Source organism: Capra hircus, chromosome 1, assembly GCF_001704415.2.
Source record: "Capra hircus breed San Clemente chromosome 1, ASM170441v1, whole genome shotgun sequence".
NCBI lineage: Eukaryota > Metazoa > Chordata > Mammalia > Artiodactyla > Bovidae > Capra > Capra hircus.
The window spans coordinates 62380945-62397921 of NC_030808.1; positions in this window are offsets into that span (position 1 = coordinate 62380945).

The window sequence follows — 16977 nt, forward strand, 5'->3', positions numbered from 1 at the left end:
TAAATTTTGGGAGAAGAGCACACAGTTGGCTCAGCTTCACTCTTCTCCTTTTGGGAAGGGTCCTACCCACCAAGATCAAAGCTTTCTTACCCTCTCTTCTGTTGGTCTACCCTCCATGGGGTCAGCCCCCTGGGCCCAGTCCTGCCATGCTCAGCAGGGGCATATCCTCTATGTCAGGGACTCAGTAAACCATGTGACTAACATGTCCATGGTCATGACCACTAACTTCAACATTATTTGGCACTAAGGTGAAATAATAGCATCTGTTTTCTCTTCATTCTCTTTTTACCTTGCACTGAACCCTGAAGAAGAGAGATCCTACTGACAGACTTCCTTGGAAACATAAATCATTAAAGTGCCAAAAGCCTGGTTATCACGTGAATAAAATGGCTTTAGTGTCCTCTGCAGATGGATTCTGGACTATTGGGACGAAAATGATAACTTGTAAACCTTAATAAGCAGTAAGGTGGAAGTAGAGTAGGAAAACAATCCCTGGGTCAGTGTGTAACAAACGCTAAAAAGAAGGCAACACCTAGCAGTGCTTTTCAAACAAGCAAGCAGAATAATGAGGGACAGAAGCACACAACACACTCATTTTTTTCAGGACCTTTACATCAACTTGGTGTTAGTGCCAGTGAAAAACTCTCATTTACACACACACACACACACACACTCACTTGCTCACTAGCCAAAAAATATCATTAATAAAGAGATAATATGTGTGAAAAAAACTTTGAAAATAGTAAAGTGCTATTAAAAAACCAATATGGAATATCAATATTATTACCTTGTTTGTTTCAAATGATGCCTATCTTCATAAGAGATTCAGAGATTAGTGGAAGAAAATGAATGGAAAATATGTAAAAAGTTAAATCAAGATCATAAACGTTCTAGCTAGACACAACATAGCTATTAAACAACAAGACATTCCTTCTCCAGTGAATAAAAGGCCCACATAGTTTTTCTGATAATAAAGTTTACATATTATGATAATTTGCTAATTGATAATTATGGTAATGTGTAGTGTTTTTAAATCACTCGGCCATACATACGTTTATCATGCTGTTCATATTTTGTTATGAGGAAAAGCTCATTTTTTGGCATATTTCATGGCAGGCGTGCCTATTAGCAGTATCTTTTTTCTGTCTGTTGGTGCCAGGTATATGCAGAGAGTGCCAATGGCCCTCCTACGTTTGTGAGACACAGACATAACTAGCCTGGACCTTAACTCCCTGTGAGAAAAGAGGAGGGCATGCAACAACCTATTCAGAGAGAAGAGTCCTGTACCACATATGGCACAGCTGCTCCCTGCAGACACTCCTATGTCCTGATACCTGCAGCAGCACTAGAGGGCAGGTGCAGAAGTGATGGAGTGGGAGTTTGGGAGTGGCAGATGCCAACTATTCTAGATAGGATGAACCAACAAGGCCCTACTGTATAGCACAGGGGACTATATTCAATATCCCATGATAGATAATAATGGAAAGAACATATATATGCATGCAAAACTGAATCACTTTGTTGTACAGCAGAAATCAGCACAACACTCTAAGTCAACTACACTTTGATAAAAAGGTCACCTCTTTGTGTTGCTCACTTTTTTCAAATGGAGGCAGATACATATAGCAATTGAGAACTCTCTCAACCAGAGCATTACATGGCCCATCCTAGGTGGAATTCTAAGCAAGTTCATGAAAAAAGTATCCACAATTTTATAATCAAGTCCTCTGTGCTCTAGAGGCAGCAATATTCCTGAAGAGCTCATGGAATGGAAGCCCGTAAGACTCTAATCAATACAAGGCAGTTCCAGGGGGTCATTCCTCCCCAAAGAACACTTGCTTCTTTAAATATGTCTGCATTTATAATTTATACTGCCCTACATTCAAAATGGATTTGAGAGACCAATGGCTATAGAACTGACTTCTGTCCAGTTGCTAACTCATTTCAATCCCCATATCATTTTCCCTAATTGAAAGTTTTCACTGAGAATGATACTACTGATTATTTTCTTTTGCATGCATATCCATTTCTTATAATACTAAGGCTACATATCTTTGTCACATTTGCAGCTATTAATAGATTAATAATTATGTATTTATCTGGTTACATCTATTGATGCCCATGAAGGAAAACAATGAGACATTAATCAAACATTGTTTATAAACAAGTACAAGTGTCTGGTAACCTTGCTTCTTTGGAAAGGTAGATATGCAATTCAGTCATGCCCGACTCTTTGTGACCCTATGGACTGTAGCCTGCCAGGCTCCTCTGTCCATGGGATTCTCCAGGCAAGAATACTGGAGTGGGGTGCCATGCTGTTCTCCATAGGGTCTTCCCATTCCAGGGACTGAACTTGCAGCTTTTAGGTCTCATGTATTGGCAGGCAGGTTCTTTACCACTAGCACCACCATATGTACATACATAATTTTTATTATGAAAATTTGAATATTCTAAGAAATTTAAATTCATAGAAGCAGAAACTCATGTCTCCTGTGTGCACGTAATGGTTGAAATCTCACTTAATTTTATTTTAGATTTGACTCTGTATGAACCACTAATGTCACTTTCTATCAATCCAGCATAAAATCTGGCTTTAGCATACTTATTCCAGTGAGACACTATTAAAAGATATGGGTGAAAGAGACAGGTAAAAGAAATCGAGGATCACTCCTGTAATAGTTTCCAAAAACAAAAACCACCATGGGAGAAAAGAGCGGGAGAGGAACAGATGGGCCAGCAGAGTTCTGCTTTCTGTGCGACATTGTACACTTATTATTCACATGAGGACTAATTTATAAACCCGGATAGTGTTTATAAACTCTACCGTCCTAATGGAAATGGAAGCATTAATACAACCAGAGGATTCTTTACTTTCCAGGTTTTAATTAAAATCACAGGCGTTAAGAGGCAAAAGTGTCTTTGTGGAATACAACTCTAATGAAGTATTTCCTTGCCTAGTAGGAGGTGTGTGTGTGTGTGTGTGTGTGTGTGTGTTGTGTGTGAATGTGCACACACAATCTCAGCTCACTGACATAATCATTTGAAAATTCGACCCCCATGCAACTGAGAAAACTCTCTCAAAATTAGAAAAGCCAATTATACCGCATTTTCTTCCGAATAAATACAATTGTCAAGTTAAAATCAGGAAAAATAATAGCAAATCATATGGAAAACACACACACACAGCCTTAAAACCTATCACAATTGACTAATGAGTGGACTAGAGGCAAATTTGTTTGTTCTATGTGCAGAGTAGAAAACTTGAAAAAGTAAGGGAAAAGGTGACAGTTGAGAAAAATGGGAATTTTGAAAATTCAGCAAAGGAAACCAAAGAGAAGAAAAGAAGAGGAAAGGGAGAAAAGAATCACCTGGATAAATAACACACCAGCATAGAAGGACTGAACATCAGTTTTGCTACAAATGATAGAGGAAAAAATACACAGAGTCCTAGGAAACAACTTGGACGAAAATGCCCACGAAGTGACTGTTACTCAATGCCCCACACCTCTTTTTACCTCTTATAGGTATCAGTCAGCTTATATATAGACAAATTAGGGTTGCGGCAAAATTAAACTAGCTTCCTTGTAAAGGAGGCTGCAACAAGGAACAGTGGGCTATATAGACTGTCAGAGATTTCCAACTGCTCTGTTGAGCGATGGTGATGGTTTATGATGATGACAATGTATGCACTTACTCAACATGAATGTTGTGTTCAGCTATGTGTTTGGTGTTTTATAAAGATCATTTCTAATTCATACACCATATCTGGGAGGTAGGTATGTTATTCACTCTTTAATAGTTTATATATATAAATTACCCCCAATTACACAGCCTTTGAGTGAAAGAGCTATGTTTGAAAGGAGGGCTTGAAAAGAACAGAATTTTTTGAAAATCAGTATTCTTGTTGTCCCTGAAGGCCAAGACACACACACATGCACACACAAATTTTATAGATACAGATACACACACATCTATTTCTATGTATGCATTATATGTTTAGGGGATAAATGTGAGAAACTAAAGTTTATGAAACGCTGGCTCTTTTGAAGACATCTCTTGAGTTCATATTTTATCTCAATTCTCACAATGTCTAATACGATTTTAGCAGTCCTTTTGGTGTATATAGGAAACTGAAGCTCTGGGTAATTAAGAAGTTTTAACTAAATTCACTAGAAAAGGGCCAAAGTAGTATTTAAATCTAACCTAGTCTGACCCTAGAAGACCACCGTCTCAAGGAAATATAATGTAGGCCAAGGTGTGAGCTACATATGTCACGTAAAATATTCTAGAGGCCATAATTTCAGTTCAGTTCAGTTGCTCAGTCGTGTCCAGCTCTTTGCGACCCCATGAACCGCAGCACGCCAGGCCTCCCAGTCCATCACCAACTTCCGGAGTTCACTCAAACTCATGTCCATTGAGTTGGTGATGCCATCCAGTCATCTCATCCTCTGTTGTCCCCTTTTCCTCCTGCCCCCAATCCCTCCCAGCATCAGAGTCTTTTCCACTGGGCCAACTCTCCGCATGAGGTGGCCATAATTTAAAACAGTAAAAATGAACAGGTCCTGGTACACACAGCCATCACAACCTCAGTGAACTGTTGCCTTCTCTTGCTTCCTGGGTTGGGCCAGTTTTGAGAATTTTATTTTCCTGTATCTCTGCGTATGATACCTCAGGGAAAGCCCATGACAGCCCTAAGTAAGGAGGCCTGATGGAGGAGGGAATTAGCTCTCCGTGCTGCTCTGCATTTTCTGTAGATACACACCCAGCTCCAACCCCAGCATGGTCACAAGCAGAGCAGCAACGCCCAAAGGCACAGACTTCCTCTTTAGCAGCCTGAACATGTGAAGGCATTTCCCTGCCAGTTTATTACACCTTTGTTTGAACCTTCCCAACAGAGAAGTAAAATTCCTGTGAGAAACCAGGTGACAAGCAGTGAAAAATGTATATATACACCAACTACACTGATTTAAAAATACAGTGTGAGGCTTAAGAATGAGTGCTACAAAGCTGTGCAACAATGGCTGCTATGACGTAGCTTATTAATGACAAGTATTTCTCATTTCAACACTGCAACTGTATTCCTAGACATGTGTACTTTAAATACCATATGGATACACACTGTGATGTGTCTTTTAAAATATAAACAATGACCCCCGATATACTTTTAAATGTCAAGCGTTACATATTGGATCTTCTTGAGGTGGAGTCAATCCTCTAAGGCATATGTTGGCAAAAGATAGATTTATCCCAATATCTTTAATTGACTGCAGGCAAGCAGAATATAAAGTAATTAATTACTTATTCATTAATCCAATAAAGTGGTTGAAATGATGCAAATAACTAGTCTTTCACTTGACCATAGAAAGCATAGTTTCAGATAAATGGACAGAATAGAAAGTTTACTCAAACATACCTCAGTGGGTTTCACACTGTGCACAATGCATAGAAACAGATGGTCCTTGTCTTTGTGCATTTTTGATGAAGAACAGACACACTGATGATGGAAACATTAAAATGTACAAAATGACAGAAAATAAATATGAATGATCTTTTCATGTTCTGTGCATGTGTGTTCACAAATTTTCTAGCCTATCCTACTCTAAACTTACCTATCATAACCCAGCATATGCTTTTGAGTCTAATTAGCTCTAAATAATAGAGCTGAGTTTTTGACCAAGTAGATATTTCTCTGATCAAATCAGAACTCTTTATATTATGCATGTTGTATACACATATAAAAACTTGATAATTTCACATTTCTCTCCTAATACTGATTTAAAGAATCTATTATATATTCTTCAGAATGTTTAGTGATTAAAGATGTCATTTTTTTTTCAAGTAAGGAATCTGGTATTAATTCCTACTATATATCAAGCGCTATGCTAAGTTTGTAAGATATATTACATCACATCATTTAATCCTTGAGCAACCTAAAACATAGATAACATTATTCCCATTCCACAGATGAAAAAACTGAGAATCAAAGATAGTAACCAATTAACCTACTGACTTAAGGATACAGAACTGGTAAGTGGTTGTCAAAACTCTCTAACTTCCATTATCTGGAATGTTCTTATTATCAGAAAAAAGTAATCTTGAATCAAGCTGTAAATAAACTGTTTGCTCAATCTGTGTAACACTATTTGGTTCAAAATTAAAGAGTGATTTTAAAATGATCAGACTGATATTCTGTGTGATCCTTAATATAATTATGCTCCCCAAAAGGAATTTCCATAATACAAGCAATATTAGCATGTCTAGAATGGTGACCTGAAAATCTACAACAGTCATTTCTATGTATATGTTTTAATTTACTTATTCAAGCCTTAATGTCACTATTTTATAGTCTTGAGAAGAGCCTGAGATTAAATCTATAACTCCTGAAAGTGAATACAAAATACATTGGCCTTTGAGTGTATTTCATAATGATGACTACAGTCATAATAATTACTACAAAATTACTACTATGAAATTACTACAGAGTAGATACACCATGCTTGAAAAGCTGAAGGGGTGGCAGGCAGCAAAGGCATTATTGCATAACAGCTGAGTCAGTAGGTGAGCCAGGATTGGAAGAAGCCATTGCTATGTTTTTAGACCATAACTAGGCGTCACTTTCCAATGTGTATAAGGTAAAACTAATAATGCCCAATTCACACAGATATTGCAAAGATGAAAAGAAAATACTATTAGCCATTGTCTGACTGATAGAAAACATTCAGCATGATTACCTCTCCTCCCTCCTCACTGAGGCGCACCCATGTCTTGTTCACCAGGAAAAATTCCCTGAGAGTAAAGACAGATGCAAAATACACAAAGAGGTAATCTACACTGAAGAGCCACCTTGCTCAGACTGAGAATTCCTATCAATCTGTGAGGCTAGTCCATTTACAATCTCTAAATTAGAGAGGAGTGGAAATGGACCCAAGGACCAAGGTGAAAGGAAGGGATAGTGTCCTGCCAGCGTGGCTTCATCATTTCATTCTAAGTGGTGCAAGGGCTTTCCAGGTGGCTTAAGTGAACTGCCTGCCACTGCAGGAGACATGGGTTCAAACCCTGAGTCAGGGAAATCCTGTGGAGGAGGAAATGGCAGCCCACTCCAGTATTCTTGCCTGGGAAATCCTACGGAAAGAGGAGACTGGTGCACTACCGTCCATAGGGTTGCAAACAGTTGGACATGCCTGAGTACACTTGCATGCAAGTGGTACAAAGTGGTATGATGTCCCTTCACAACCGAAATGACCATTATTGAGTGGAAGCATACATGCTCTTCCTCATACATTTCAAACATGAAACTTTGTGATCTGGTGACCGCTCTACATGTGCGCCTAAACCCTCCGCTGAGTCCCTTGGAAAAGGAACAATGTCCACAGAACACTTGATTACAAAGGTTCACATTATATACAGAGATGCTTCTCTTCTCACAACTACTCTCTCCAGATATGTCTTCTCAGAGGAGGATCCAGCCTAAGGAGCGAGGAGGGAGGAAGAGGCTGAACAGGAGACACATTAAGAGTGAGACCCAGAACAGATGACAGATATAAATGTCTCTGGGAAAGCACTTTCTTCATCTTTCCATTTCACACTTGGATGGCTTCAACATTTTTATGGACCCTCCCACCCCCTACCCCACCTCCTGTAAATGTTTTATGTAATGTCGGCCTATCAGCTGCGTGGGTGCAATGAACACGGTGGGCACACTGCCAAAGCTTGCCCTGAGAAGGAGGAGGGACTAGCGAGACCAGACCTGAGAGAATGATTGGCATCATGGAAACACACTTTTCTTAAGGTAAATGCAATAGGAACATCAGACAGTAAGACACCAGCTCTCAGACATCTTGTGCAGGGACTGAATATACCATTGCTTCTGAAAAGACTGTGGACCAAGGACTGCCTGTCACAGTTACTGATTCGCTGGTGAGTGGGATGATGGTGACAGAGCCACCCATCGGCCACAACGGAGATGATGGATGAGCCAGAAAGACCAGGCAGAGAAGCCCAGCCTTTCTCCTGCATCCATTTGTTATTTCCGGTCTCTCTCGGTCTCTGTCTCTGCCTCTCTCATTCTGCAGCTAATCAGTAGTGATAGATGAGGGTAGAGGTTCACTTCTTCCCTCAGGCACCCAACTGCATTTTCTCTCCTTTGTCACAGGTTTCTCATCCATTTCTTAATGAATCCTTTATTCAAATAGGCAAGAAGCAGGGCCTTAGCCTAAAACTGACTGTTGATGCAAGACTCCTGGTATGTTGAAAAAAAGGTAAGAAAGGAAGGCAGGATCAAAGGGTTTCATTGTTTGGCTCATGAAGGGACAGAGAAAAAACATTTCCAGGAGGAGTGCACTCAGTAATTAGGGTTGAATGCTGAAAAGGAAGTTCAAACAAAAATGCAGCAAAATTAGAGGATGGAGAGTTGCACAATTTGGCAAGAGTCTACTAGACTTCAACCCTGTGTCCCCATATGAATTGGATTCAGTCATTCCAACTGACTCATTAAGGCAGCCGAGTCACAAGAGCGCCTGGTGTTTACAGGACCCTGCCATTTGCATGTCTGTACTGATGACCCACTTAAATAGAAATGGACAAATTGCTGGACATATCTCATTTTTATTTACCATCTTCAACAAGTATGAGCCAGTGAGTAAAGCTGAAATTAAGACTATGGCTGAGTCTGTATAAATATGGTGGGGCCAGAACATTCAGTGCCTCACATTGGCTGAGATTCATCTTTAGGACTAAGCCACATGGTGGATACTCAAAACATTGGACTCTGCATTTGCATTTGATGCCAAAACAGCCTCACAAGAAACAGCTAGACTGGCTATTTTGGTCCTAATAGATATGGCTGTGCACATGGGGATCATTTTTAATCAAGAGATCTAAGGTCTGAGGATGGCAATGTTGCTGAAAATTGTAACAGAGATGGCAAAAAGATCACCATGTTAAAAATGACAACCACGATGCAGAGCAGACGGACGCAAAAAACAGTGTATATCAGGATATCCTCTTCCTCAGTGACTTCTTCCAAATTTGCAGGGCAGCAGTGGAGACACAGACATAGAGAACAGACTTACGGACATGCAAAGGGGGAGGAAAGGGAGGGTGGAATGTATGGAGAGAGTAACATGGAAGCATATACATTACCATATGTAAAATAGATAGCCAATGGGAATTTGCTGTGTGACCCAGGCAACTCAAATGAGGGCTCTGTAACAGCCTAGAGGGGTAGAATGGGGAGGGAGATAGGAGAGAGTTTCAGGAGGGAGGTGATATAGGTATACCTATGACTGATTCATGTTGATGTTTGGCAGAAATGAACACAATATTGTAATTACCCTTCAATTAAAAATATATTAAATTATATTAAAAGATGTAGTGGCCACCTTTCCTAAAAAGGATTCTAGTTTATACTTCCAAACCTTAGAAAATAGTACCTCCTGTTGACTAAATTAAATCTGTGATCTCTTTACAAAACTACCTTATCAATAAACACTTCAGGACTCATCCTCACTACTGGACAGTGGCCTTTCCACACTGACAGAAGGTGGTCTTCCATTTATAAACACTGTTGAACGAAACATGGAAAATGATCCGGTCATCCTAATTGGTACCACCATCTTAATATCCTCTCATAAAAGCCATAGAGAGATGTTCCTGCTGCATCTGAATGTACTGATAGTATTATTAGATTATCAAGAAGACCAAGTTTTTAAATGTTTTTACCTGAAAAAACTAAAATCAAGAAAAACATTGTACATGTTCTTACTTTGCACAAAGTTAAAAGATTAATTCTGAAATATGGAAACTACATAATACATCTTTTTATAGATATTTCTGTAATAATATATGTCTTTTATTACAATATGAATCCTGATGGTTAAATATGCAAAGATGCTAGCAGTAGATGTGTGGTGTCTGCTCATGCCTAGCACTATGTCTAAACTTCAATTGCACTGTTATCTATAGTATATAAAATGCTCAAATGGGTTCCCCTGATAACTATAAGACTTCTGTTCACTTCAATTTTTAACTTGGCAGCATTAATATTGCTTTAAAATAATACTTTTTAAAAAATACACTGATCTTATTAGGAAAGTAATACTGGAAAAAATCAATTCAGTGCCATAAATTAGAAAAACGAATGAGGCCCTTTGGGGATTGAAATCATCAGCACTTGACTATCCCTTAGCCTAGAGTCAACATCATCTTCTTTACCCAGTTATAAAATAGGTGCTGCAAACATTACCCTGAAAATAGGTGTGACTATGCAGTTGGAATAACTAGATAATGTTCCCTTCGGTACAGTTATTTAAATTGCTTCGGCAGCCACATCTTCAGCCCAAATTATTTTGTAGCAATCGACCTTTATAAAAGAAGAAAAAGAACCAGCTATGAAGCTGACAATTTGATTACCACCTTAGACTATGATCCATGTTCAGGAGTGACCTGGAACTCTCATATAAACTGACTCCTTACACTGAGAATTCTATTTGTTTTTTTCTTTTTTAATTCAAGCCATAAATATATAAAACAGATAATTTAATATTCAGGCCCTTGATTTTCAAATGATTTTCCAATTCTTAATTCAATGGATTATTCAATTCTAAATGTTGCTTGAATTATATAGAATACATTCTGAGAGTTATTTCTGTGAATGAGGTTTCAGGACTTGCTGCCACGCACTGATTTTCTTTCCTTGTTCTATCAGAGTGGCCCTCTCTCCTGGGATGGGCAGACAACCTGCCAAAGCAGCACCAACCGATGAAGTCACCATCCCTCAGCTGTTGTACCCTGAAGGCACAAATGTTTGGATAAGTATTGACATTTCACCCTTCATCAATGCTAGAATTTAGCGCTGATTTCTTACAATAAAGGCTTATGTCTTCGGCCTTTTTCTTATTAATCCTATTACACTTGTCTTTATGAGCTCTCCTAGTTCCTTTCACTCCCTCCGGGGCTTAGCTGCAAATGAGATTTCACATCTCAGTGTAAAATACCATGAACATTTTTCTAGAAAATTAAATAAAAGTCTTCCACCCTGGCACTACATGCCTAGAATCCAATTTCTGGAACCAATGTCTCTCCCAACGCCTCACTGTCTTCTTGTCATCTCACTTTTCTTAGCACCGAGGAGCATCTTTCTGCCTTTGTATTCAGATGATCTATTACTATGGGAAGGAAGAGAGGGCTGGGTTGCATGGTGAAAGTCCTGGAGCAGTGGGAGGCAGAACCTGGGAGTTCGGTGACCACATTTCCAAAGAATCACATGAGTAGGATTCAAAGCTGGTTACCTCTCACATGCTTATGCAGTTCATAAACCACCTGTTCTTTACACCTTTAAATAGTCTCTGCTTCTCTCTGCCAACCTGTGCCATGCTTTCAGTGTGAACTAGCCACAAAAAAATCATCATTCAAAGTTTCTCTTTGAAAAGGCGTTAGAGTTTCTTTAAAAAAAAAAAAAAAAGGCAACTCAAAGCAGAACAAAAAGTCTTTGGCACACTCTGAAATGTTTGACCCTTTCAAAGAGTCTCAAGTACAGAAGCTTCACCTCCTAATGGAATTAGGTCCAATCACACAAGTCAACCAAATGTCAGGTACCTCAGGAGTCTTCAAAGCATTCCATCCAGCACATCCATGTATGATCAGAGGTAAAGACAATTGTTCACTTTCTTTTTCTAATTTCAGGTAGAATTAATTTCTTACAAATGGAAACATTAAAAAAATAATAAAATAAAATGATTTATTTAAATATTTAGCAGCACCTTCCAGATCTTGCTTCAATTCAGACGGCAGGTGAAATGTTAATAAGATGCAACTTTCAGAAGTTTTACTTATGTATAAATTGGCAATGGATGGCAATGAATTATGCACATGAAAAATATCAAGTAAATCACAATGTGGTGAAGAGCATGTTATATCATTATCCTAGATTCACTTGGAGCCAAGAAGAGACTCCAGATTTTTAAATTTCAGAAATTAGTTTGGAGAAGATCTTTCACACCCTCTGAGCCTAATATTTTTAACCACTTTTAAAAAGAGGAGACTCTCTACAAAGACACAAATACAAATGCCTTCACAGTAGGTAATATCAAGTGGGAAGCAGCTAGATAAAAGGTGACAGGGGGTGTATCTTTACATCTAACCTGAAGACATTTATATACTCTAACAGAATTATATAAAACTCATGACAAACAATATCCCTAAAAAGTTCAATGCAATTAAAATAACTCACTTATATTGGGCAAGGCTTACTAGATTCTTCTTCCATGGGAGTTCATTCCAAAATTGTTAGATAATTGTTAACTGGATCTAAAAAAATACTTCTTACTGCAAAGAATCCTCTTCTATAGAAAACAAAATCTTACTGAGAACAGTGTCATCATTAATTAGAAATATTCTAGCCAAGATGATTTCATATAAAGAAAATTGAATATATATTTAAATATTTAACACAAATTTCAAAAGAGGGGTTGACTGCATATATACAAGGCTCAGACAGAGTACTTGGAAATATAAGTGTGCATATATGCTACCGATATTTTCTATATCATACTTATAAACAAAGTACTTTGAGAGCCCATTATGGAGAAGAGATTTCACCTGCTTTGTAACTGACCATATTAAATAGAAAATCTACAATGTTAAACAGCAAATATATTTTGATCATGTGACTTCCAGAAAATTTGTTCAGGAAAATTCAGAGAGAATACACCAGGCCTAACACTGAGGCAAGTACAATCAATAGTGATCATTTTCAAAGCATCACAGCCAAAGTGTTTCTAGGCTTCATTAGTGAGATGATATGGTTACATCATCTTCTCAAAGACAGCAATTTCAAAGACAGTTTTCAAAAGGCTTAGATTAAAAAAAAAAAAATTATCCTCTTCCTTTGGTATTTCCCCTGGAATGAATAAGAAGCCTCTAAGACTCCTGATGGATTTACAAATGTCCAGTGCTTATTGTATTGGCCTATCTTGACTCTATCTTCCTTCACACAACAGAAGACACCATGTTGATTTGGCCTCTGTATAGCAGAGAGGGCACTTTGGGTTCTTAAACCTAGAACACATGTGTCAAACAAGCATGAACATGAGTTCACACCTCAACCATGACAGTTTATACAGCTCCTGGGTGAATCCCTACTTTTTACATGCCAATTCTCTGAAAGCAGGTAGAATGTTCAATAGCTTCTGTTAAACTGGCACAAGAAATTGAACTGCTCTGCCCAACCTTTTCATAAATTTCTATCATCTGACCTTATCCTATCTACCTTCTAAACAAATCAAGCTCCTGTTCTCATCTTCTGTGGCTCACACCTAGCAGTCCAAAGTCTTTTCTCATATTGTTCCTCTTGCTTAGCATCCTCTTACTTGTCCTTTCACCCAATGAAATACCAGCCATCATACAGCTGAAGCTCAAATTCACTCTTCCATGATGGCTTAACTGACAGTCACCTTACCTGATCTCCTCTGAATTTCCACAGAACACAGAGTTTATATTTTCCAAACTAACTATCCCATCTCTTAGAATATTTTAATCTTTTCTTCCCAAGTATACTGTGATCTCCCTGCCATCTGGGCTCACATTTTACAGTTCTTTGAAATGTCTCACTGTGTTTCAGTTCAGTCGCTCAGTCGTGTCCGACTCTGCGACCCCATGAACTGCAGCATGCCAGGCCTCCCTGTCCATCCTCAACTCCCGGAGTTCACACAAACTCATGTCCATCGAGTCAGTGATGCCATCCAGCCATCTCATCCTCTGTCGTCCCCTTCTCCTCCTGCCCTCAATCCCTCCCAGCATCAGAGTCTTTTCCAATGAGTCAACTCTTCGCACGAGGTGGCCAAAGTATTGGAGTTTCAGCTTTAGCATCAGTCCTTCCAATGAACACCCAGGACTGATCTCCTTTAGGATGGACTGGTTGGATCTCCTTGCAGTCCAAGGGACTCTCAAGAGTCTTCTCCAACACCACAGTTCAAAAGCATCAATTCTTTGGCGCTCAGTTTTCTTCACAGTTCAACTCTTACATCGATACATGACCACTGGAAAAACCATAGCCTTGACTAGATGGACCTTTGTTGACAAAGTAATGTCTCTGCTTTTCAATATGCTATCTAGGTTGGTCATAAACTTTCCTCCAAGGAGTAAGCGTCTTTTAATTTCATGGCTGCAGTCACCATCTGCAGTGATTTTGGAGCCCCCCAAAATAAAGTCTGACACTGTTTCCACTGTTTCCCCATCTATTTCCCACGAAGTGATAGGACCAGATGCCATGATCTTCGTTTTCTGAATGTTGAGCTTTAAGCCAACTTTTTCACTCTCCTCTTTCACTTTCATCAAGAGGCTTTTTAGTTCCTCTTCACTTTCTGCTGTAAGGGTGGTGTCATCTGCATATCTGAGGTTATTGATATTTCTCCTGGCAATCTTGATTCTACCTTGTGCTTCTTCCAGCCCAGCGTTTCTCACGATGTACTCTGCATATAAATTAAATAAGCAGAGTGACAATATACAGCCTTGACGTACTCCTTTTCCTATTTGGAAGCAGTCTGTTGTTCCATGTGCAGTTCTAACTGTTGCTCCTTGACCTGCATACAGGTTTCTCAAGAAGCAGGTCAGGTGGTCTGGTATTCCCATCTCTTTCAGAGTTTTCCACAGTTTATTGTGATCCACACAGTCAAAGGCTTTGGCATAGTCAGTAGGACTCTAATTATATAGCAGGTTTTCTATATGAACTGAATGAAAACAATTGGTCATTAAACATGAAACAATGAGTACTTTAGGAAACTGATGTTGTCAAACTATTAGAAAATAAATGTCTGTTTATGGTAAGATGTGGAGCAGTTCAATTTTCAAGAGATGTTCAAAGTTTACAACTGGCTTGCTTGGAAAGGGCAGCAGTTTGAGAGCTGGCACGCTGCACCATCTTTGGACTAACAGGTCACTGGAACCTTTCCTAACTAGAGATGGTCCTCTTTAGAATGGATTGATATGAACAACTAAAATCAAAGGAGGCTTACAACCATGAAGCAGCAAGCATTGCCTCAGATACAGTTTGCACTATATGGAGACAATCTCCTTTCTTTGTAAAATATCTGAGAGAGAAACAGAGTGAATGTAATAAGAGAAACACCAGACAAAGGCCCTTTCTTGACTAAAGTAGAAAGTGAAAAGATCTGATCCCCTTACATTCCTCCAAGTGAACCACTACTCCTGTGTAGACACTAATGGGACTATTTCTTTTGTAAAAATACTTCTGATAAAGTCTCCAGGGTTTATTATTCATGGTTAAAATATACAACTGTATATTTACCTAATTTAGCCTAAGAATACATGTACCAAACTAAATGCATTATAGGGTTGCAAAAAAAAAGAAAAAAAGAAAAATGCATTTCTGAACTTCCATCTTGCTTTGGAGGGGGAAAAAAAAGCACTTTTTAAGATTATGTGACCTCTTGAGTCTCTGTGTTAATGAAGCTTGGAGACTCCCCCTCTCAGTGAAATGACTGACTCCCTGCTAAATAAAGATTCCTTCAACTTAATTATCATATGAGGATGTCCTAATACTGAAATAAAAAGGATAAGGTAATATTAGTTAAGCCATCCCTGTGGGGGTTCTTTCAAACTTGCTGCTGCTAACAAGCAACTGCCTTGCACAGAAACCAGACCCAGTTTAACTAATTTTACATTTAGGTATTAATAATGCATAATAAGCCATGTCTGATATGACAAATTACAATAACTATTAAACCATTTGCCCATCCAATATATCTGATTAATCATGACACACCATGTGACAAAGACAAACCTCTCAATTTTTTTAAGAGAAAGCTAAGTGAATTGAAAAATAGACTAAATGCAATATTTCTCGCTGGTATTAATGAACCTGATTCCAGATTCCCATATTGCCTTGGTAAGGAGAGCAAAAAAATCCTGTTACTTCCTTCTTTTAATTCTTTGTGTCCATCAAGCTGCTGAGTGAAAGGCAACACTTTCTGACAATCACGTTTGTGTCAAAGGCACTCTTCTCCATGAATGCAGGGAGCTGAAAAGATTGTGCCCAAAAAAAGCTTAGAGAAAAGACAAGCGATCTGTCAATGGGTTTTACCCTTAAGAATCTCTCTTATACTGGGTCTCACAAGTAGAGTTCCACAGGAGCATGTGGAGAATGAATCCTCGACCATTCAAAGCAATATCTAAAATGGTACCCAGGATTGTCAAAAGCCAAGTGTCTAACTGCTCACACTGCTGCTGGTGCTGCTGCTGCTAAGTCGCTTCAGTCGTGTCCGACTCTGTGCGACCCCATAGACAGCAGCCCACCAGGCTCCCCCGTTCCTGGGATTCTCCAGGCAAGAACACTGGAGTGGGTTGCCATTTCCTTCTCCAATGCATGAAAGTGAAAAGTGAAAGTGAAGTCGCTCAGTCATGCCCGACCCTCAGCAACCCCATGGGGCTGCAGCCCACCAGGCTCCTCCGTCCATGGGATTTTCCAGGCAAGAGTACTAGGCAGGGCTGGGGGTGGGGGTAGGGCATGCCATTGCCTTCTCCGGTTCACACTGTAGTAGTGGGAAATAGCCAATTCACAATATCCTAAGGTCGCACATTTTCTTCTTATACCCTGTTGTCACTGCACTGGAATTTGCCATTGAAACATCTACACAGATCAATACTTAAGCAGAACACTCCCCCTGGACTCCCCAATGTCACCTAGCCACTCATGTCTATATGTATAAAAACAGTTTGATTATTTTAAAATGATATATGCTACTTTCTGGTCTAGTTCATATATCTAGGAGACTTTGGCTATTTGGACAATGAAATTATAAAGTACACTCAGCTGCTTAGTCAAGGCTTCCCTACCTGTATGTGAAATAGAAAAACATAAACAGTTTCCACAGAGCAAGTTTTGGAAAGCCAAACATAGATAAAAAAATATTCTCATATTGTGTAATCTTGGACAACTTAACCAATTCTCTTTTTGACTCA